This window comes from Penaeus japonicus, unplaced genomic scaffold (genome assembly GCF_977035675.1).
Source record: "Penaeus japonicus unplaced genomic scaffold, GWHDUDI00000001_assembly GWHDUDI00000036, whole genome shotgun sequence".
NCBI lineage: Eukaryota > Metazoa > Arthropoda > Malacostraca > Decapoda > Penaeidae > Penaeus > Penaeus japonicus.
Window position 1 is genome coordinate 20652332 of NW_028234438.1, and position 25000 is coordinate 20677331.

Sequence of the window (25000 nt, forward strand, 5' to 3'; positions counted from 1 at the left end):
GCCGCATCTACCCCGGTCTCATCTACTCGACCTCATCTACTAAGGCAATCTACTCATCCCCGACATCAAATGCCGCTACAACAACCACCACCACTCCGACCACAACTCTACCTCATCTACCCCCCGGCAATCGTATCTACTCCTCGCTCACTCCAAATGCCGCCACGCAAACGCAATCTCCTTTCCTAACCTCATGTACCATCTACCTTTTATTCACACCCACAGCACCAAATACCCTGCTAACACGACTCCCCCCAGAGAGAGGAAGATGGAGGGAGGGAGAAAGAGAGGGAGGGAGGGAGAGGTTGGAAGGGAGGGAGGGAGGGAGGGAGGGAGGGATAGAAAGAGGTTCGCAGGGGGAAAGAGGGAGAGAAAGAGATTGGCAGGGGGAGAGAGGGAGAGAAAGAGATTGGAAGGGGGAAAGAGGGAGAGAAAGAGATTAGAAGGGAGAGAGAGAGAGACAGAGAAAGATTGGAAGGGAGAGAGAGACACAGAGGAAGAAGTTGGAAGGGAGAGACACAGCGTGCGCAAGGAGCAGAAAAAAAGAATGGCGAGTCGGCAGCTGAAAGGCCAAATATGATATTGCATTATCTACCTCTTCTTGCATGTCAAAACAACATAATCAGTGCATTCAACACAAATCCCAGGTTCAAGGACCGTCATTTTCGGATTCTTTTTTTTATCCTCGGATTCTTTTTTCAAGCAGTGGAGTTCGGAGTTCAGAGAGAGGAGGAGAGGGAGAGAGAGAGGGAGAGGGAGAGGGAGAGTATAGCATGTACATATACAGCACATACCTATAAATATACATATACAGCACATACCTATAAATATACATATACAGCACATACCTATAAATATACATATACAGCACATACCTATAAATGTACATATACAGCACATACCTATAAATGTACATATACAGTACATACCTATAAATATACATATACACAAATACCTATACATATACACACACACCTATACATATACATATACACACATACCTATAAATATACATATACAGCACATACCTATAGCATGTACATATACAGCACATACCTATAACATGTACATATACACACATACCTATAGCATGTACATATACACACATACCTATAGCATGTACATATACAGCACATACCTATAACATGTACATATACACACATACCTATAAATATACATATACAGCACATACCTATAAATGTACATATACAGCACATACCTATAAATATACATATACAGCACATACCTATAGCATGTACATATACAGCACATACCTATAGCATGTACATATACACACATACCTATAGCATGTACATATACACACATACCTATAACATGTACATATACACACATACCTATAGCATGTACATATACAGCACATACCTATAAATATACATATACAGCACATACCTATAAATATACATATACAGCACATACCTATAGCATGTACATATACACACATACCTATAGCATGTACATATACACACATACCTATAGCATGTACATATACACACATACCTATAGCATGTACATATACACACATACCTATAAATATACATATACAGCACATACCTATAACATGTACATATACACACATACCTATAGCATGTACATATACACACATACCTATAGCATGTACATATACAGCACATACCTATAAATATACATATACAGCACATACCTATAACATGTACATATACACACATACCTATAGCATGTACATATACACACATACCTATAGCATGTACATATACAGCACATACCTATAAATATACATATACAGCACATACCTATAACATGTACATATACACACATACCTATAGCATGTACATATACACACATACCTATAGCATGTACATATACAGCACATACCTATAAATGTACATATACAGCACATACCTATAAATATACATATACAGCACATACCTATAACATGTACATATACACACATACCTATAGCATGTACATATACACACATACCTATAGCATGTACATATACAGCACATACCTATAACATGTACATATACACACATACCTATAAATATACATATACAGCACATACCTATAAATATACATATACAGCACATACCTATAACATGTACATATACACACATACCTATAGCATGTACATATACACACATACCTATAGCATGTACATATACACACATATATATATACATGTACATATACACACATACCTATAGCATGTACATATACAGCACATACCTATAACATGTACATATACAGCACATACCTATAAATGTACATATACACACATACCTATAGCATGTACATATACACACATACCTATAGCATGTACAAATACACACATACATATACAAATACATATACAGCACATACCTATAAATATACATATACAGCACATACCTATAAATATACATATACAGCACATACCTATAACATGTACATATACACACATACCTATAGCATGTACATATACACACATACCTATAGCATGTACATATACACACATATATATATACATGTACATATACACACATATATATATACATGTACATATACACACATACCTATATATGTATATATACATATACATACACACACCTACACCTACACCTATACATATACATACACATATACATACACATACACATACACATATACATATACATATACATATACATACACATACACATATACATATACATATACATATACATATACATATACATATACATATACATATACATATACATATACATATACATATACATATACATACACATATACATATACACACATATATATATACATGTACATATACACACATACCTATATATGTATATATACATATACATACACACACCTACACCTACACCTATACATATACATATACACACCCAGTCACACACTCAACCCTCCCTTCAAGCTCGCACATCACGACGTCATCGTTCATCCGTCCGTCCGTCCGTCCGTCCGTCCGAGAGATTCTCGCGAAAGGATAATTCTTACGTGCGAATTAAAACGGGTTTGGACTCAAAGTTCTCAAGGGCTTCCTCATAATTGACTTCCCGTGCAAGAACGTCTGCCGTGGCCCTTCCTTCTGCCGTCTTACTTTCTCACTTTCTCCTTATTTCTTTCTCCCTACTTCATTTCTGCTCCTTCGCTCTCACCCTACCTGTCCTTGTTCTTGTCCTTGTCCCTCCTCTCCCTCCCTGCCCATGTCCCGTCACTCTCTCTCTCCATCTCCCCCTCTCCATATTCACACACACACACGCACACGCACACGCACATCCGCGCTCGTACACCCAAACGCGCACACGCAAAGAAACAGGTTATCGGACGCCATTTGTTAATTGCAATTTGGCATCTTGCATTCATTCGCCTCCATTGCACAGGACTGGAGAAGAAGAAGGGCTAGAGGGAGGGTCAGATGAAGAGAATGTGGAAAGGGTAGGGGAGAGAAATGGAGAGGAAAACTGAAGAAGAGAAGGGAAACATCGCAATCCCTTCTCCTCTTCTCGCCTTTTCCTATTTCTACTACCCTACACTCTTCATTCCCTCACCCCCTTCACCCCAAATCCCTCCCCTCCCTCACCCCATCCCCCTCAACTCCTCCTCCTCCCCACCCACCCTCCGCTTTCCCTTCCCCCCTACATCCATTCCCTCTTTTTTTCCCTCCCTCTTTTTTTTTCGCTTTTCCTTTTCCTTTCCCCGTCTCCCCCCCCCCCCTTTCGTCTTCCCTTTTTCCCCCCAACCTCCTTCCCCATCAACCCAACCTCACCCTCCCCCCCTCCCTTCCCTCCCCTCGCCCCCTAACCCTCTATCAAATCAACGAAACGGCCACCGGGAGCCAAGGGGGGGGGACTTTGCTGGAGCGAGAAACCAGAGCGGCGACCCAGGCACTCGATCGCCAGAAAATTTGAATTTTACATCTAATTTGTATGCAAATCCAAGCTACTCTGGCCCGAACTATTTTTTTCTTCTTCTTCTTCTTTTTGATAAGAGAGGGAAGTAAGTGAGTAAGTGGGAGGGGGAGAGGGTAATGAGTGTTAAGAGTGGAAGAGAATGGAAGATGTAGTGAGAGGGTTTTTTTTTTAGAGTATTAGGGAAGCTGGTCGGGGGGTTGAGAGGGAAAGCGATAGGAGATGTGGCGCGGGTTGATGAGAGAGGTGAGAGGAAGCGGCGTGTATCATTGGGAAAAGGAAGGGACGAGGGAGGATGAGAGAAGATAGAGGGGCGGAAGGAATAAGGATTAAATGAATCATTTAAAAAAGGTGTGAAAAAAAGAGGGGGAAAGACGTGTCGGGAGGAGGGAAATGAAAAGGAAAACAAGGAAGTGTAGTGAACCCGTTGGGTGGACTAGATGAAGGAAAGGGAGGAGAGGAAAACAGAGAGAGAGAGAGAGAGGAGAGGAGAGGAAAACAGAGAGAGAGAGAGGAGAGGAAAACAGAGAGAGAGAGAGAGAGGAGAGGAGAGGAAACAGAGAGAGAGAGGAGAGGAGAGGAAAACAGAGAGAGAGAGGAGAGAGAGAGGAGAGGAAAACAGAGAGAGAGAGGAGAGAGAGAGGAGAGGAAAACAGAGAGAGAGAGGAGAGAGAGAGGAGAGGAAAACAGAGAGAGAGAGGAGAGAGAGAGGAGAGGAAAACAGAGAGAGAGGGGAGAGGAAAATAGAGAGAGAGAGAGAGAAAGGAGAGGAAAACAGAGAGAGAGAGAGAGAGAGAGAGAGAGAGAGAGAGAGAGAGAGAGAGAGGAGAGGAAAACAGAGAGAGAGAGAGAGAGAGGAGAGGAAAACAGAGAGAGAGAGAGGAGAGGAGAGGAAAACAGAGAGAGAGAGGAGAGGAGAGGAAAACAGAGAGAGAGAGAGGAGAGGAGAGGAAAACAGAAAGAGAGAGGAGAGGAGAGGAAAACAGAAAGAGAGAGGAGAGGAGAGGAGAGGAAAACAAAGAGGGAGGAGAGGAAAACAGAGAGAGAGAGTCCCGTCCGACCGTCCGGCCACCGCTCAAGAGAGGAAAAGAGGAAAACAGAGAGAGAGAGGAGAGGAAAAGAGGAAAACAGAGAGAGAGAGGAGAGGAAAAGAGGAAAACAGAGAGAGAGAGGAGAGGAAAAGAGGAAAACAGAGAGAGAGAGGAGAGGAAAAGAGGAAAACAGAGAGAGAGAGGAGAGGAAAAGAGGAAAAAAAACCTAATTAGAGAGAGGAGAGACGTCAGGCACCGCACAATAGATGAGGAAAAAAAGAGAGGAAGAGGAAAGGAAAAGAGGAAAGAGAGAAAGAGGAGACGAGGAGAGGGGGGGAGAGGAAAAGACGGAGGGAAAGGGTGGGGGGTGGGGAGTGGGGAAACAGAGAGAGAGAGGAGAGAGAGAGAGAAAGAGAGAGAGAGAGATTGGCGAGGAGAGGAAAGAAGAGAGAGAGAGCGAGAAGAGAGGAGAGAGGAAAACAGAGAGAAAGAGAGGAAGAGAGAGAGAACAGAGAGAAAGAATGAGAAGAGAGCGAGAGAGAAAGAATGAGAGAGAAAAAGAGAGAGAGAAAGAACAGAGAGAGAAAAAAGAGAGAGAAAATAAGAAGATAGAGAAGAGAGAGAGTCCCTCCGAAAGAGAGAGAGAGCGAATGCCACTGCTCAATCACGATGATGGATATTTTGAAAGAATGAGAAGAGAGAGAAAGAATGAGAGAGAGAGAAGAAAGTGCTTAGAGAGAGAGAGAAAAGGAGACGAGAGGAGGGGGAGAAAGGAGGGGAGGGGGAATGAGAGAGAGAGAGGAAAGAGTGAGAGAGAAGAGAGAGAGAGAGAGAGAGAGGAGAGCGAGGACGGAGAGGAGAGAGAGAGAGAAACACACCAAACAACGCAACACACGCGCGAGAGAGAGAGAGAGAGAGAGAGAGAGAGAGAGCAGAATGGTGGGGAATGGAAAGTGGGGAGGGCGGGAAAGAAATGATGATAATGATGATCACAATCTGAATAAATGGTGTATCACTTAGGCCTGTTGACACGGCTACAAAGACGCCGACACGGACCGACAGAAGCAAACAAACAGACGGACGGACGGTTGGGCAGACAGACAAGCGCAGGGAGGCAGACACGAACAAACAGACGGATAGACAGACGAAAAGGCAAAGCGCACACACGGACAGCCGGACAGCCATACAGACATACAGACATACAGACATACTGACAGATAAGCAGAGCTATCCGCAGGAGCGGGTGTGGGAACGAAGCAAACACGCCAATATTGACACATGCTTCGAAGACACGACACCCCGCACACACCTCGCCTTCCTGACACCCCTTGTCATGCCAGGCCGCGTGCTGTCATGTCAAGCCGTGTCAAGCCTGCCCCTCTCCCCCTTCCCCTCTCTCTCTCACTTCTAAATGCTTGTGATTTATCTGCCTTATATATATAATATATATATATACATATACATATACATATACATATACATATATATATATATATACATTTCAACTTGTGGATACAGCTGTAAGGTTTTGCAATAGATAGGAGAGCTCAAAAAAGACACTTAAGATTGGGTTGAGGATGACCTTTGTTATCTCATCCCCCTTTTGAGATATAAAAAAGCACTTGTTTCAATAAACTTGTCAAAGTCAAAGAAGTATCCCCCCACCTCCCGGCCAGTGTACGCCCATGGAATTCCCGACAATGAAGTGTGCAGCCGTCTCGTCCGTTTCCGTGAAGTTTTCGCCCCTAAATTTCCCGGTCATGCAGTGTGCGCCCCTGAAATCCCCAACCATGAAGTTTTCGCCCCTCAAATTCCCGTCCGTGAAGTTTTCGCCCCTGAAATCCCCTAGAATCCACCTGTGAAGAACAGAAAGCCCGACTTCCCCAACCCTGAACAACCCTGTAGAACACGCGAATTAATAAACCCGTCCGCGGCGGGAGACAGACAGACAGACAGACAGACAGACAGACAGACAGACAGAGAGACAGACCTTGACAGCAGTGGGAATAAAAGGCTGGGGAAAAAAGAGTAATCTGAATATCATCCTAGTTGACAAGTTACACAGTAGTCGATTTCGAGAGAAGGGGTAGGTGGGAGAAGAGGGAAGGGACGTAAAGGAAAAAGAATGTGGGCGGAGAAAGAGAAGAAGGAGAATGAAGGAAAAGAGGAAAGGGGGGAGGAGGAGAAAGAGAATGAGAAGGAAAGGAGGAGGTGAAGGAAAGAGAAAATAGGAGAAGGAAGAGGGTGAAGTAGAGAAAAAAAAGAACAAGGGGGTTACGAGAGAGAGAGAGGGAGAGGGAGAGGGAGAGGGAGAGGGAAAGGGGGGGAGAGAGAGAGAGAGAGAGATAGGGGCAGGCGACGGGATAAAAATGAGACTCAGCAGGAGAGGAAATGAGGGAAATCGGAGAGGGAAATCAAGGGAAATGGCCATCGGGAGAAGGTAATACGGTGGCACAAGAGGAGGGCAAAGAGGCAAGATGGAAGAGGAGACCCGAGAGAGATAAGGGAGGAGATGGAAGGAGGGAGGGAGAGGTAAAAGGAGGGAGGGAGGGAGGGAGGGAGGGGGAAAAGGAGGGAGGGGGGGAGAGAGAATGAGGGAGGGAGGGAGGGAGAGAGAAGGGAAGGAGAGTGGGGTGGGGGAGGGAAGGGGAGGGGAGAGAAGGAGCGAGAGAGAGAGAGAGAGAGAGAGAGAGAGAGAGAGAGAGAGAGAGAGAGAGAAGAAAGGTTATACAAGGAAAACTACGCAGAACTAAATAAAAATAAATAAATAAAACAAGAAAATAAATAAATCCAACTGACCCTGACCGGCGCACAAAAACAATTTGTTATTCCCCCGACGCAAGTTCAAATATCTTTGTTTCTATTTGCATATATAGTGCCCACTGCCCTTCCTTCCTCCTACTCCTACCCCACATCCCACTCCCATCCCCTACTCCCACTCTCATTTCTAATCCCTACCCTATTCTCCACCTTACTCCTACTCCTATTCCGATCTCTAACACAGCTACCCTATCCCACCAAACTAATGAAGTCAGAGACAAATGTAGACAGACAGACAAATGCCAACACAGGCTGACAGCAACATAAAGCCAGTTATGCGAATAAACAACATACGCATGCACGCAAGCACGTGTAGAAGAGCTTGCATATATATACGCAGACAATACTAGTGCTCTCCACACAAACGCATGCATAAAGAGAACTTCGCCTTATTCATAATAGCATATCATGTATATTTCTTTAGAATAATACTGGCTTTTTTTACACCCAACATTACTCAATTATTATACTCATTACTCAATCATTATACTCATTACTCAATTATTATACTCATTACTCAATTATTATACTCATTACTAATTATGGCAAGCATTAAAAATAGGGCTAAAATCTACAGATAAATCATAAACAAACAAAAGGTCCAACATGAAAGTGTAATTCAATGCAACTAAATAGAAATCTGCAAAATTATTTTTCAACGGTTTGATCGCGTTTTGTCGTGTCAATGTCTTGTGTCCTAGCGTAAACATTAAAGGTTTGAGTTTTATTTCAAAAACCATTTCACCAAAAGTTTTGATTTAAAAATCACCAGTTAAAACAATAAGTTTGCTTTGTGATACTCACACGACCAAGCAGTGGGTCCTTTGATGGGAACAAAAAAACTTGACACGCACCTGTAAAAAAAGAAAAGGAAAATATGTCATACTAGATTTTGCAGAGAACATAAGATATGTAGATCGATAAATATAGATAGAGAGATTGAGATATACATACACACAATAATAACACATCTACCGACGAAACATAGTAAGAATAAGACTAGCGACCCGTAAATCGGAGCACGCTAGGTCGGGAACAAGAGATTGTGTGCTCAAGGGATTCCAGCTGATGTCTTGCATGCCCGAGGGCGAGGCACCAGTCCTTAGTTTCTCTCACACCTCGGGCCCACACTTTCACGTTAACCAATGGACGTAAAAAAAGGTTTATGACGGTACAAAGTGCCATGACCACAAAACACAAGTACTCCAGTAGTGTTAGTACCAACAGTAACAAAAATGGAGGGTTATTACAATACCAATAACACCCAACAAAAATTATAACCACAACACCAGGCCCTACAACTAAGGAGGAAGGAGAGGGGGGGAAAGGAGAGGAGGGGGGAAGGAGAAGCCTCCCCCCCCCAAAAAAAAAAAAAAAAAAAAAAAAAAAAAAAGTACACTCACAAACAGATCAAAACGAAATCCTAACAATAGCAAAGACAGCAATGACAAAAAAGCACAAAAAAAACAAAATAATTCGGAAATAGAGATCCCAGGTAAAGCAGGAGAGACCATTCGAAAAAGGTTCAGTCAGGCGGTTAAAAATATATTTATATCCGCACCGTTTTATCCGGCCGGAAGCCAGGCCATACGGGACGAAATTTTTATCCATTTTAGAGAGGACAACAGGCCATAAAATATAGCACATTTTCATCCGGGAGAAGGACGGATAAACGAGGGGGAGGAGAGGAGAGAGAAATAGAGAGAGAGAGAGAGAGAGAGAGAGAGAGAGAGAGAGAGAGAGAGAGAGAGAGAGAGAGAGAGAGAGAGAGAGAGAGAGAGAGAGAGAGAGAGAGAGAGAGAGAGCGGAGAGAGAGAAGAGAAGAGAGAAGGAGAGAGAGAGAGGCGAGAGAGAGAGAGAGAGAGAGAGAGAGAGAGAGAGAAAGAGACAGAGAGATGAGAGAGAGAGAGAGAGAGAGAGAGAGAGAGAGAGAGAGAGAGAGAGAGAGAGAGAGAGAGAGAGAGAGAGAGCGAGAGAGAGAGAGCGAGAGAGACAGGGGGGAGAAGGCAGACAGACAGACAGACAGACGGAGAGGACGGGCGAACAGGGGATATAAATGTTTGCTTGTTAGCGAGTTTCCTTGCCGTAAGGGGGGAAACCGAGGAAACTGTTGCATTTTTGTTTATTCGGGACTTTGTGTACACCTCCCACCTCTCCCGCCCCTCCCACGAAACAACAACTCCTCCACCCGACCATCATAAAACTATTTTTTTTACGTAAACCCCTCCCCTCCCCTTCCAGGTCTTCCCCTCCTCGTCCAGAAAATACAATTAAAAAAAAAACAACATACCATCCATCCTTATTAGGCAATAACACTTCCTATATCGAAACTAAATACCTTTAACAGCCAATACACACATACACACAAAAAAAGAAAAAAATAATAATAAATAAATAAATAAATAAATAAATAAAAAATAAATAAAGATAACAAAAACGAAATAACTCAATATTTCCCACATCGAATGACATCAGCCAAAATCACTTGATTCGCGGGGGGAGGGGGGAAGAGTAAATAAATAACACCGTTGACAATTAACATTCCCGCGATTGTTGAATAGAGATTAAGATACTTAGATCCTTGACAGACGACTGGGAGGGGGGAAGTGGGTGGGAAGGGGAGGGGGAGGGGGAGGGGGAGGGGGAGGGGGACGGGAGAGGGGAAAGACGGGGACGGGAGAGGTACGAGGATGAGCAAGGGTCAACAAAGACAAATTGATGACGAGGTTTTGAAAGCTGTTTCCTCTTTCCCTTTTCCCTTCTCCCTCTCTTCCTCTTCCATTCACTAATTTTTCAAGCCGTCCTTTGCCCTCGCCCTTGACGTTGGCGTTCTCCCACACCTCCTTGACCTCCATTCATCACGCTCCTCCCCCTCCCCCTCCTCCTCTCAGGCTCTCCTTCAACCTACCATTCTTCTTCCTTCCCTGTTTTCAATTCCCTCCTCCCCTCCTCCTCTTCTCCCCATCCACTCCTCCCTCCCTCCATCTATCTATCCACTCTTTCCCTCTCCCATCCATCCCATCCTCCACCCTACCCCTCCCATACCCTCCCCTCCACCCTCCACCCCCTTCCCGATGACAGACGTCTCCCTATCGACGACCAATCCTTCGCGTCTCCCCCTCTCTTCCTCTCTTCTGTCTTCATCTCCTGCCTCCCATTCATCCTTGTTATCGGGCCCGCGCCCCTTCCCTCTCCGGCTCTTTCGCTCTCCTTATTCGCCGATTCAGTTTTAGTTGGCTTTGCTCCTGTGTCTTTCTTCTTTTATTTATTCATCTATTGTCTTATTATGTGTGTGTTTCCTTCATCTCATTTTTCGTTGTTTCAATGTTCATTTTCTTCATATCACTTATGCCTATAATTTACTAAACTAATTCTCACAAACATTTTTTTTTTCAACCCATTCGTTGCCTTTGTTTCTTAACCTATTTTTCGTATTCTCTTCCAGTTCCATGTTCCATGTTCCTCTTTTCTCCCCTCGTGTTACTCCTCCTCCCATCTTCCTTTTTTTCTCGTCTCCATTTCCTCATCCTTCCCAGTCTATTTTTCCCTCAAGGATATTTTCGTCGACGTCATTCAATCCCCCTCCCCCTCCCCACCCCACCCCCCCATCCATCCAAGGCAAAGCTGTTTTATGATTTATGATTAACGACACATTCGCCATCAATCAAACGGTTCCAATCAATTTCAATATTTCAATCAATTGCGCACACGTGAGTTAAATTTTTTCCCCCCGTTTTATCCCCCTTTCCTTACATTCATTTATTCCCCTTTTTTGTATCTTTCTTCCGTCACTTATTGCCTCCATCGTTTTTTTTTTTCCCTTTGCTGTATATTTCTACCTTCCTTTCTTTATTAGTCACTCTTTATGGTCTCCTTATCCCTTCCCTTCTCCCCTCTCTTTGATCTGAATTCTCTTTTCCCCTCTTTCTACCCTTATCATTACTCTTATCCTCTCTTTCTTCGTATTGCTCGTTTCCTCTCGTATCCTATCTTCTCTTTTTCACTTTGAGGCATCCTTTTTTATTTTTTCATTTATCTTTTTTTTTGTTATATGGATGACAAAGAAAAAAAAAGTGGAAACATTTTTAAAATGGGGGGGCTTCGGGGGAAGGGAATTAAAAAAAAAAAAGGGGGGGGGAGAATCACGAAAAGTGAAGAGCGAAGAATGTATGAAAATAGATATATAAAAAAAAGGGTGGATATCAAAAAAGGAAAGGGGGGGGGGTAAAAGGAGAACCATGGTGGAAAACAAATAGAAAAAAGAAGGGAAATATGATAAGGAAAAAAAGGAGAAGGAGGAGGAGGCTGACTATTTCCCCTCCCCGTTCCCTCCTCCTCGCCCCCCCTCTCCCCCCTCCCTCTTGTCGTCCCTCTGACTCATCGTCGGCGGCATCGCTACACTCGCGATTCCGGCCGCCTTCCGCTCATTCTGGTGGCGCGCTTCATCTTTACGGCGTCACGGGCGCTTATCAAACCCTCTTTTCTGAAGGGGGAGGAAGGGAGGGAGGAAGGGAGGAAGGGGGAGGAAGGGAGGCAGGGGGAGGAAGGGAGGAAGGGAGGGAGAGAGGTAGGGGGAGGAAGGGAGGCAGGGGGAGGAAGGGAGGCAGGGGGAGAATTGAGAAGGAGAGGGAGAGGGAGAGGAAGAGGGAGAGGGAGAGGGGGAGGGGATGGGAGGGGTTGTGGTTGGGGATGGGGAGGGGGAGGGGATGGGAGGGGTTGTGGTTGGGGATAGGGGAGGGGGAGGGGAAGGGGAGGGGAAGGGGGAGTGTGAAGAGGAGCGAGGGAGCCTAGGAATGGAGAAGGGAAGGATGAAGGGAGGAAAATAGGAAGAGGGACGAAGGGTGGATTCGGGGAGGGGAGGGGCTAAAGAGGGTAAGAAAAGAAAAGTAAAGGGAAGGGGAGGGAGCGAAGGAAATGGGGTACCGAAGAGAACGGAGACGGAAGTAGACAGAGAAACGGTATAAAAAGGGTATAGAAAATTTATATATACGGTATAGGAATATCAAAGGAAGCCTAACTATTGTTAAGGAAAACGAGACAAATTTAAGGGTATAAGAGGAAGAAACAGATAAGAAATTATGGATATTAAAAGCAAAATACTTATACAAACAATATACGAATATGGCTCAACACATGACACACACACAATACACACGCCCACACAAACAAACACACTCACCCAGCTACACACACAAACAAACACACTCACCCAGCTACACACACACACACACACAAACAAACAAACAGACGTAAAGAACCACCAATGAAACAGAACGACAAAAAAAAAGAAGAGGAACAACGGGAAACGAAAGAAAAAACAAAGCAACGGAGACAAGAGAAAGAGACAGAGACAGGGAGAGGGGAAGCGGAGAAAGGGAGCCAAGGCACTGCAATAACGGCCTCGGATAATGGACAATCACAAGGACATTAAGACGATCCGGCGAGTCCACCAAGGTTCCCGCACGAGGCCTCACGTCATCGGATTTCATGCATACGAGTAAATATAATTCACATGACCTCATATTATGATAAAAATATGAGAAAATACAAACACGGATAGGAGTAGATTCACTATATACTCAAAATATAGATAAAATGAAGTGAAGATAAGTTTTTTTTTTAAATATTTTTCGAACATTTACTTAAGAGATGCGTCTATACTGGCCCACAATCGTGCACGCAATCACACGCAAACAAATATATATAATGTATATATATATAACTAAGAGAAGAAACACACATAAGTAGCCTACCAGCGCAAATAAAGAAAAAAAGGCGCATTTGTTACATGAAACATCAAACGCCTTTCCACACACTCATGGCTGCATTATTCCCTTGCAAAAAAAAAAAAAAAAAAAAAAATAGCCTGTGTAGTCGTTGCAAAAGGGCGGTTAATTAAAGAAATAATTCATATACAAGTTCCTACGGAGATGAAAGATGTTTTCCTTCCACTAGACTAAAGTGAATATTTATGCTGAAAACACAAGCGTCGAAACCTCGAGATTCTTACAACGCCCATTCACCCACTCACTCTCACTCTCACCCAACCACTCACTCACCCAACCACTCACTCACCCACCCACTCACTCACCCACCCACTCACTCACCCACCCACTCACTCACCCACCCACTCACTCACTCACCCACCCACTCACTCACTCACCCACCCACTCACTCACTCACCCACCCACTCACTCACTCACCCACCCACTCACTCACCCATCCACCCACCCATTCAAAATTGTGTCCCACCGCATCCCAAATCCTCCTCCACCGCATCCCGAATCCTCCTCCACCGCATTCAAAATCCTCGTCCACCGCATCCAAACCCACTCTTTCAAAAGCTCAAGCGCACATGGACCCAGGACCGGGAAATGGAAACTGGTCTCCACTACGGGATCGCATCGTCCCCGCATCGTGCTGGAAGCAGCTGCGCCGGGTTTAGGGTCGAGCCCGGACTGCGGACGGGGCTTATCCTCGTCTCGCTCTTCTCGTGCACCCGCGTGTTGCGTGTTGTTGTGGTGGTTGTTGCGGGTTGTTGTTACGTGTTATTGTTGTTGTTGCGTGTTGTTGTTATTGTTATTGTTGTTGTTGCGTGTTGTTGTTATTGTTATTGTTGTTGTTGCGTGTTGTTGTTATTGTTATTGTTGTTGTTGCGTGTTGTTGTTATTGTTATTGTTGTTGTTGCGTGTTGTTGTTATTGTTATTGTTGTTGTTGCGTGTTGTTGTTATTATTATTGTTGTTGTTGCTGCGTGTTGTTATTATTATTGTTGTTGCTGCGTGTTGTTGTTATTATTATTGTTGTTGCTGCGTGTTGTTGTTATTATTATTGTTGTTGCTGCGTGTTGTTGTTATTATTATTGTTGTTGTTGCGTGTTGTTGTTATTATTATTGTTGTTGTTGCGTGTTGTTGTTATTATTATTGTTGTTGTTGCGTGTTGTTATTATTATTGTTGTTGTTGCGTGTTGTTGTTATTATTATTGTTGTTGTTGCGTGTTGTTGTTATTATTATTGTTGTTGTTGCGTGTTGTTGTTATTATTATTGTTGTTGTTGCGTGTTGTTGTTATTATTATTGTTGTTGTTGCGTGTTGTTGTTGTTGTTGTTGCGTGCTGTTGTTGTTGTTGTTGTTGCGTGTTGTTGTTGTTGTTGCGTGTTGTTGTTGTTGTTGTTGCGTGTTGTTGTTGTTGTTGTTGCGTGTTGTTGTTGTTATTATTATTATTGTTGTTGTTGCGTGTTGTTATTATTATTGTTGTTGTTGCGTGTTGTTATTATTATTGTTGTTGTTGCGTGTTGTTATTATTATTGTTGTTGTTGCGTGTTGTTATTATTATTATTGTTGTTGCGTGTTGTTGTTGTTGCGTGTTGACCTGTCTTTGCCCGCCAACCGGCTTCAGCCTGCCTGTCTCTCTCTCTCTCTGGCTTCTACTATTTCTCTCCCTCTTCCTCCCTTGCTGAACCCCTCTTCCACACATCCGTCCCTCCCTCTCCTATCTTCCCCCCCTCGCCTGCCCTACCCCCCCCCCCTCCTCCCGCCCGTCCTTAAGCTGATCTTGATGGCCAACAGGAGCTATCGTCACGGGTGCGCTATCCTCCATCTCTATTGCTTTTTACCAAACTTTTTTTTGGGCATATTGCGTGTGTGGGCATATACGTACGTTCTTTATACAATTCCGCATAAATATTCATGCACAGAGGCTATCTTTAAAGCATACATACATACATAAACAAGCGGATGCAAGCACGCACGCATGTTCCAAGATAAGAGGTCATCACCACCAGGAATACCAGCATTTTTTTTCCTTATTACCACTATCATCTATTATTATAACTATCATTATCATCATTACTATTACTGATGTTTTAATTATTCTTATTACTATTACTATGATAGCCATAATAAAAAAAATAACAGTAATAGCATAAATAATGATAAACATGGTAATCAGTAAAATAGGCAAAGGAATTGCAAGGAGAGAGACAGACAGACAGACTAAGAGGAAAGGAGGAGGCAAGGAGAGCGCGTTGTTGTTGCATGTTGCACAGAGCTCTTCGTGCGACGTGAAATTCGTACTTTTGTTGTCCGAATCGATGTTGCAAGCGTGACGTGACAGGCTCGGCGTTACGACCATTAATTACGTATAGGTTTATTCCTTTTCTGCCTTCCACCTTTCTCATGTTCGTTCGTCACTCATCTCTTATTTTTTCTTCTATTACTCTTCCTCCTACTTTTTTCCTCTTACCTCTCCCCGTCCCTTTTGCTTCTTTCCGTTCCTTTTCTATCCTATTATCTCCGTCCCTTCCCCTTCCCCCTCCTATTATCTCCCCGTCCCTTCCCCTTCCCCCTCCTATTATCTCCCCGTCCCTTCCCCTTTCCTCTCCTATTATCTCCCCGTCCCTTCCCCTTTCCTCTCCTATTATCTCCCCGTCCCTTCCCCTTTCCTCTCCTATTATCTCCCCGTCCCTTCCCCTTTCCTCTCCTATTATCTCCCCGTCCCTTCCCCTTCCCCCTCCTATTATCTCCCCGTCCCTTCCCCTTCCCCCTCCTATTATCTCCCCGTCCCTTCCCCTTCCCCCTCCTATTATCTCCCCGTCCCTTCCCCTTTCCTCTCCTATTATCTCCCCGTCCCTTCCCCTTTCCTCTCCTATTATCTCCCCGTCCCTTCCCCTTCCCCATCCTATTATCTCCCCGTCCCTTCCCCCTCCTATTATCTCCCCGTCCCTTCCCCTTCCCCCTCCTATTATCTCCCCGTCCCTTCCCCTTCCCCATCCTATTATCTCCCCGTCCCTTCCCCATCCCCATCCTATTATCTCCCGTCCTTCCCCTTTCCTCTCCTATTATCTCCCCGTCCCTTCCCTTTCCTCTCTATTATCTCCCCGTCCTTCCCCTTTCCTCTCCTATTATCTCCCCGTCCCTTCCCCTTTCCTCTCCTATTATCTCCCCGTCCCTTCCCCTCGCCCCTCCTATATCTCCCCGTCCCTTCCCCTTCCCTCTCCTATCTCTCCCCGTCCCTTCCCTTTCCTCTCCTATTATCTCCCCGTCCCTTCCCTTTCCTCTCCTATTATCTCCCCGTCCCTTCCCCTTTCCTCTCCTATTATCTCCCCGTCCCTTCCCCTTTCCCCCCCTTTTATCTCCCCGTCCCTTCCCCTTCCTCTCCCATTAACCCCCCGTCCCTTCCTCTTTCCTCTCCTATTATCTCCCCGTCCCTTCCCCTTTCCTCTCCTATTATCTCCCCGTCCCTTCCCCTTCCCTCTCCTATTATCTCCCCGTCCCTTCCCCTTTCCTCTCCTATTATCTCCCCGTCCCTTCCCCTTTCCTCTCCTATTATCTCCCCGTCCCTTCCCCTTTCCTCTCCTATTATCTCCCCGTCCCTTCCCCTTTCCTCTCCTATTATCTCCCCGTCCCTTCCCCTTTCCTCTCCTATTATCTCCCCGTCCCTTCCCCTTTCCTCTCCTATTATCTCCCCGTCCCTTCCCCTTTCCTCTCCTATTATCTCCCCGTCCCTTCCCCTTCCCCCTCCTATTATCTCCCCGTCCCTTCCCCTTCCCTCTCCTATTATCTCCCCGTCCCTTCCCCTTTCCTCTCCTATTATCTCCCCGTCCCTTCCCCTTCCCCCTCCTATTATCTCCCCGTCCCTTCCCCTTCCCCCTCCTATTATCTCCCCGTCCCTTCCCCTTTCCTCTCCCATTATCTCCCCGTCCCTTCCCCATTCCTCTCCTATTATCTCCCCGTCCCTTCCCCTTTCTTCTCCTATTATCTCCCCGTCCCTTCCCCTTTCCTCCCTCTCCGTCATACTATCACCCACGGAAAGAGGAAAAAGACGACCGATACGCGAGCCGACGACGAAGAGGCACAACAATGGGACAAGAGACCGTTAAGGAGGCGGTCAAGACCTGGCAAGTCACCGCCAAGAGCTCGGTTAAGAGGCGGAGGCTGAGGGCGAGCTAGAGAGCTGGCGTCTCCTTGAGCGCCTCCTTGGAAAAAGGAGGAGGGAGGAGGGAGGAGGGAGGGGGAAAGGGGGAGGCAGGGCAGCTTTTTCCCTTCCGAGATTCATCAATCTCACATTTACTGTCTCCATCTTTATCACTGACTCCCCCTTTTATCTCCTCCTGTTGTCTGCCTGCCTGCATGCCTGCCTGCTTGCCTGCCTGCCTGCCTGTGTCCGCCCGTCCTTCCTTCCTTCCTTCCGTCTGCCTACTTGCCTGCGAAGAATGTCCATCACGCGCCCAAGATGCTAATGTCCTCGTGTTACCAGATTTGACTGGTGTTCGTTAGCTGAGGCACTTGATACTCGGGCCTATTATATTAGATATCATTGTATTGTATACCATGATATATATCATATCACATATACATATATATTAAAGTCTAAACGTAAAACCTTTTAACTTAAACTGCGAAAATTTTCAATTACTTCGAATACATTGTTCACTTGTGGATTTCTTAATGAGACGCCAGAGTTATATCAAGAGTCGCACTTGACTTACGGATCTGGTGCACTTAAGGAGCGGGGAATTTCGTGCTTTTTACGCACTGAACTTGCTTTGGCGGAGCTTCGTCGCACCCAAGATCACGGGTGCGACTTCCTTCCTTCCTTCCTTCCTTCCTTCCCTCCCTCCCTCCCTCCCTCCCTCCCTCCCTCCCTCCCTCCCTCCCTCCCTCTCCCCCCCCCCTTCTATCTAATAATAGCAACCCTGGAATCTCGCTCGCACTCCATTCACAAGCACAAAGCTATTCAACGCCAGCTGGTCATAACCATTTTTCATTGTGTGCGCTATGTACTACGTGTCACTGTATCATCCTCCTCCTTTATCATATAGTTGTTCTTCGGTGAATATGGAATAAAAATTATATAAAAAAAACTTTTCAAATGCAAGCCCTGTGAATCTCTTCATTAATTCTGGAACTTGTGTTTCCCGTTACTTCCTTGAAAGTCACGTGACCAGGGATATCACCGAGTGATGACGTCACGAACTTAAGGTTTCTTTTGAACTATGACGTCAACGCTCTGGGGTGGTGCATGGTGAGCACAGGTACGGACTGGAGGGTTTGGAGAGGTGGGGGGGTGGGGGCAGGGAAAGAGGGGAGGAGAGAGGGAGGCAGGGAAGGAGTGATTGAGTGAGTGAGGGAGGGAGAGAGAGAATGAGAAGAGGAGACCAAGAAAGAGCAGAAGAGAAGAGGAGAATGAAGAGGAAGAGGAAGAGAAAGAGGAACTTCACATCTTCCAACTCATCCTCTCAAATCCTTCCCTCTTCCTCCTCTTCCTATTTATCTTTTTTTTACCCTTCCCCCTCTCCCCCGCAGGACTTTCGCTATATATCAAGACCTGTCCAATACATCACCATCTGTCCTGCTGGTTTTCGCCTGTGCCGGACAGACTGTCACCACCTGGGACACTTACCTCTTCCCTTCGCATCCCATCCCATCCCTCTCTCTCTCTCTACACCACAAATACCTCCTCTTGTTTCATTTCTCTGTTTCTCTTCCTCTCCCCCATCACACTCCCTCTCCCTCCCCTCCTATGACAGTTATTATACCCCATCGTATTTCTACCTTCTCATTCTACTATCATTCTTGCTTCCCCTCCCTATCCCTTATCCTCACCCCCCCCCACACTTCCCCACTTTCTTCCATCACACTCCCCCGCCAACTTTCACCCTTCCATCATCCTCGTTTCCCTTCTCTTTCCACCTATGATCTTTTATTCCTCCTCTTCTACTGTCTCTCCATCTCATTTATGTTCTCCTTTTTTTCATCAAATTGCCTTACCCTTTCCCTTTATAACCCCCCCTTACTCACTCGCTACCCCTCCCTCCTCCCTTCCATCCTTCTATCCTTATTATTTTTCTCCCTCCCCTCCCCGTCTCCTCCCCTCTACCCCCTGTAAATAATCGCGCACACAAACACTTCACAACAACTTAACACTCGTCCGCCCGTAAACAAAACCCAATCCAACGAATCCAACGGCCAAAACAGCCAATTCTCCACCTCCACCTCCTCTTCCTCTTCCTCTTCCACCTCCTCTTCCTCTTCCTCTTCCACCTCCTCTTCCTCTTCCTCTTCCTCTTCCACCTCCTCTTCCTCTTCCTCTTCCACCTCCTCTTCCTCTTCCTCTTCCACCTCCTCTTCCTCTTCCACCTCCTCTTCCTCTTCCTCTTCCACCTCCTCTTCCACCTCCTCTTCCCCCTCCTCCTCTACCTCTACCTCTACCTCTACCTCCTCCTCCTCCTCCTCCTCCTCCTCCTCCACCTCCTCCTCCTCCTCTTCCCCCTCCTCCTCTACCTCTACCTCCACTTCCTCCAGCATTTCTCACTTCCCACCATTTCCAGCAGATGTCACGAGGCCGAAATTAGCATCACTGCAGAGCGAAAGGTGGAAATGTAGCTGTGTGATTAGCCGCCCTCGCCATCTTAATTGGGCTGCTAATAATTCTCACCCTCTCTCCCTATCCCTCCATCTCCCCACCTCCTACGCGGTCTCTTTCCGATGGCAAAGGCAATTGCAACCAAGCAAGCGTCATGCAATAAACTCAGCAACCTCGAGTCTCGTCGATGACTAACTACATCATCGTTGACTCAAAACACGATTGGGCCTAAGTTGGTGTGATCTTTCATCTAATATACGCGCTGGGATATAACGTGCACGTATGAACGCATGAACACCCTCGCCCACCTCCCCCCCCCCCCCCCTTTCCACAGAAGAGTTACCGCGTGGCTGTTACTGCCCTCATCCCAGCTTAATGGAGGCCGTTCCTCTTACTCCTCTTGGCGTATCAACGTGTGCTGGGACCCTTTTTCGACGTCGACGACCACGACCTCCTCCTCCTCCTCCTCCACTTCCTCCACCTCCCTTACCCCCATTTTCTCCCCCTTCCACCTCCCATCCCTCCCTCTTACCCCCATTTTCTCCCCCTTCCACCTCCCATCCCTCCCTCTTACCCCCATTTTCTCCCCCTTCCACCTCCCATACCTCCCTCTTACCCCCATCTTCTCCCCCCTAACCCCATCCCATCCCATCCTTCCCTCTTACAGCATCCTACCTCTCCCCATCCCATCCCATCCCATCCCTCCCTCTTACAGCATCCTACCTCCCCCATCCGATCCCTAAAACTGTCCGAGAGTGAAAAAAAACCAGGTTCTCTTCGGCGCTCGTAACGAAATAGTTAACACAGCTTGGCCATATACTTTCCTCGCCTCTTCGAAAACTTTTACCCATCTCCCTCCATCCAAATTTCCAATTTTCTCACTCAAAAACCGCCTCTTGTCTTCCCCGATACGCCTTAACTTCGCTCGTAATTTCCACTTTTCGATCTCGCTGCCTGCCTCCCTGCCTCCCTCCCTCCCTCCCTCCCTTCTCCCCTTACCCCTCTTTCCCTCCTCCTCCCTCCCCTTCCTCCTCCCCCACTTCTATTGATCTCCTTAGTTGTTCTTGGTCTTTTTTTTTACCCTCACGCGCGATATTATCGCTTCTCTCTCTCTCTCTCCCTCGTTCCCTCTCCTATCGCTTATCTCACTCTCTCTCCCTCGTTCCCTCTCCTATCGCTTATCTCACTCTCTCTCCCTCGTTCCCTCTCCTATCGCTTATCTCACTCTCTCTCCCTCGTTCCCTCTCCTATCGCTTATCTCTCTCTCTCTCCCTCCCTCGTTCCCTCTCCTATCGCTTATCTCTCTCTCTCTCCCTCCCTCCCTCGTTCCCTCTCCTATCGCTTATCTCTCTCTCTCTCTCTCTCTCCCTCGTTCCCTCTCCTATCGCTTATCTCTCTCTCTCTCTCTCTCCCTCGTTCCCTCTCCTATCGCTTATCTATCTCTCTCTCTCCCCCTCGTTCCCTCTCCTATCGCTTATCTCTCTCTCTCTCTCTCTCTCCCTCTCCTATCGCTTATCTCTCTCGCTCTCCCTCGTTCCCTCTCCTATCGCTTATCTCTCTCTCTCTCCCTCGTTCCCTCTCCTATCGCTTATCTCTCTCGCTCTCCCTCGTTCCCTCTCCTATCGCTATTATCTCTCCCTCTTAGCATCTCACTCTCAACTTTCCTCGTAATTCTCGCTTTTCAATCGCGACTTTTTCCCCTTTGTTTTTTCCCCGCGCATCAGCATCTAAACTTCCGGTCGCGGGCGCGCGCGAACTCCCGCCAAAGCGCACTTTCCTTGCTCTTTAATCACCGACGCATAGATAAGGGCCACGACGTCCTCTGAGGCCTAAGTGACTTTGAGCTTTACGAGATCAAGAGAAGACCCGCAGAGCGAGTGGCGAGGTGTGTGTAATTCCCTCCAACACCCGTTCTCCTCCACTCCCTCCCGCCCATCCTTCCATCCTCGCCTCCCTCCCATCCTTCCCGCCTCGCTTCCCTCCCAACATTACACCTTCCCATCCTACATCCTTTAGCATCACCCTCCTCGCCCTCTCCCCCATCTAACCCTCAATCATCGACAATCCCCCCCCCCCCCCCCGTGAAGTGTGAATATGACGTGGGTGTTCAAAGGCACAGCATTATCTCTGTACGCTTTTGTTCGTTCCTCATCTCTCGCTATATCCATACCTATGTCAATCTATATATAGCTATATCTATATTTATATATGTAGTATCTATATCTATAGTTATATATCTATATTTATATCTGTAGTATCTATATCTATAGCTATATATCTATTTACATCTGTATTATCTATAGCTATATATCTATATCTTGCAAATGCAAACAGAAAATTAATCGCATACTCAAAATACATCATCATCTTAGCAAAAACCTTGTCAAAAAAGAAAGAAAGAAAAGAAAATAACAATGAAATGAAAATAAACAGTTGGAAAACTTTTATCTACCCCCCCCCCATCCCGAAAAAATACTGCACACGCACAGAGAAGATTCATTCCTTCCTTTTTACTATCATACTTCATTTCTCTCTACACCTCTCATACTTCATTTCTCTCTACACCTCTCATACTTCATTTCTCTCTACACCTCTCATACTTCATTTCTCTCTACACCTCTCATACTTCATTTCTCTCTACACCTCTCATACTTCATTTCTCTCTACACCTCTCATACTTCATTTCTCTCTACACCTCTCATACTTCATTTCTCTCTACACCTCTCATACTTCATTTCTCTCTACACCTCTCATACTTCATTTCTCTCTACACCTCTCATACTTCATTTCTCTCTACACCTCTCATACTTCATTTCTCTCTACACCTCTCATACTTCATTTCTCTCTACACCTCTCATACTTCATTTCTCTCTACACCTCTCATACTTCATTTCTCTCTACACCTCTCATACTTCATTTCTCTCTCTCTCTCTCTACCTCTCTCTCTCTCTCTCTCTCTACCTCTCTCTCTCTCTCTCTCTCGTTAACTTTAGTTTCCTGCCAGCCTCATCCTTTGCGTTTCGCCCCTTTGAACCCCTGGTCAAACACAATTGAAACTAAGTTCAAAAGTTTGCCTTCTGTGTGGCGTTTCGTACCTCCCCCTCTCCCCTCTCTCCCCCCCTTCTCTTCCCACCTTGCCTCTTTTTGTTTCTTCTCTCTTATCTCTCCTCTTTTTTAGTTCTCCCAATCTTGTCGTGTTTTGGTCTCTCTCTCCCTACTTTGTCTCTAAAACACCCCCACACACCCACCGGCCCACTAAAACACCCACACACACACCCGCCAACTAAAAAAAAGCACCCACACACACACACACACACCCGCCAACTAAAAAACACCCACACAACGACCCCCCCACACACCCACACACCCATCCACCCATAACCCACCCACTCCTCATTCCTTTTTTTCGGAAACGTCTTGAGAGTGTCTTGTGGTAAAGTTACTCGCTTACTTTCCGGATAGAAAAAAAGGGAAGGGAAGTTGCTTTCGCCGCAGGGGGGGGGGAGGGAGGAGGCAGGCGAGGGAGGAGGGGGAAGGAGAAGGCCGAAGGGCTAAGAAAGGGAAGGAAGGGGAGGAGAGGGAGAAAGGCAAGCGATGACGGAAAGGGATGACGGAAAAGGAGGAGAGGGATGACTGAAAGGGAGGAAGGGAGGAAGGAAAGAGGGAGGGAGGAAAGGGAGGAAGGGCAGGGAGGGGAGGGAGGAAGGGCAGGGAGGGGAGGGAGGAAGGGCAGGGAGGGGAGGGAGGAAGGGCAGGGAGGGGAGGGAGGGAGGAAAGGGAGAAAGGAGAGGGAGGAAGGAAAGGGAGAAAGGGCAGGGAGGAAGGAAAGGGACGAAGGGCGGAAAGGGAGAAAGAGCAGAGTAGGGAGGGCGGAAAGGGAGAAAGAGCAGGGAGGAAGGAAAGGGAGAAAGGGCAGAGGAGGGAGGAAGGAAAGGGAGAAAGGGCAGAGGAGGGAGGAAGGAAAGGGAGAAAGGGTAGAGGAGGGAGGAAGGAAAGGGAGAAAGGGCAGAGGAGGGAGGAAGGAAAGGGAGAAAGGGCAGGGGAGGGAGGAAGGAAAGGGAGAAAGGGCAGAGGAGGGAGGAAGGAAAGGGAGAAAGGGTAGAGGAGGGAGGAAGGAAAGGGAGAAAGGGCAGAGGAGGGAGGAAGGAAAGGGAGAAAGGGCAGAGGAGGAAGGAAGGAAAGGGAGAAAGGGCAGAGGAGGGAGGAAGGAAAGGGAGAAAGGGCAGGGGAGGGAGGAAGGAAAGGAAAGAAGCAAACCAAAATACAATAGACAGAGCGATATAACTAGATAGATAGAGAGAAAGAGAAAGAGAGAGTGAGAGAAAAAAGAGACGAGAGTCGCCGACCCCCAACAACACCTGCTAGCCAGAGTAGTGACACCTGTTGAAGGTGTGTGGGGGTGGTGGTGGGCGTAGGGGGAAGGGATGGGAGGAGGAAGGGTAGGGAGGGCGGCGTGAGGGGTAAAAATACGCTTCTGACTTATTTACATATAATGAGGATGTGAAAATGGTGGGAGGGAGGAGGAGGAGGAGGGGAAGAGGCGGGGAGGGGGAAGAGGCAGGGAGGGGGAAGAGGCGGGGAGGGGGAAGAGGCGGGGAGGGGGAAGAGGCGGGGAGGGGGAAGAGGCGGGGAGGGGGAAGAGTCGGGGAGGGGGAAGAGGCGGGGAGGGGGAAGAGGCGGGGAGGGGAGAGAGGTGGGGAGGGGAGAGAGGTGGGGGAGGGAAAGATGCAGGTAGGGGGAAGAGGTGGGTAGGGAAAGAGGCCAGGAGGAGAAGGGGGAGGAAGGGAGGTGGGAAAGGATGGAAAGAAAAAAAATGGAGTGATAAAAAATGGGGTAAATAAAGTTGCAGAGATGGAAAAAGAGGCAGGATCAGGG

General features: G+C 46.6%; 1 protein-coding gene across 6 annotated transcripts in view; it reads right to left on the reverse strand.

Moving 5' to 3' along the window:
• Positions 1 to 25000, reverse strand: part of LOC122248384 (furin-like protease kpc-1) — a 439251-nt gene that overhangs the window by 226222 nt on the left and 188029 nt on the right. The window lies entirely within an intron of this gene.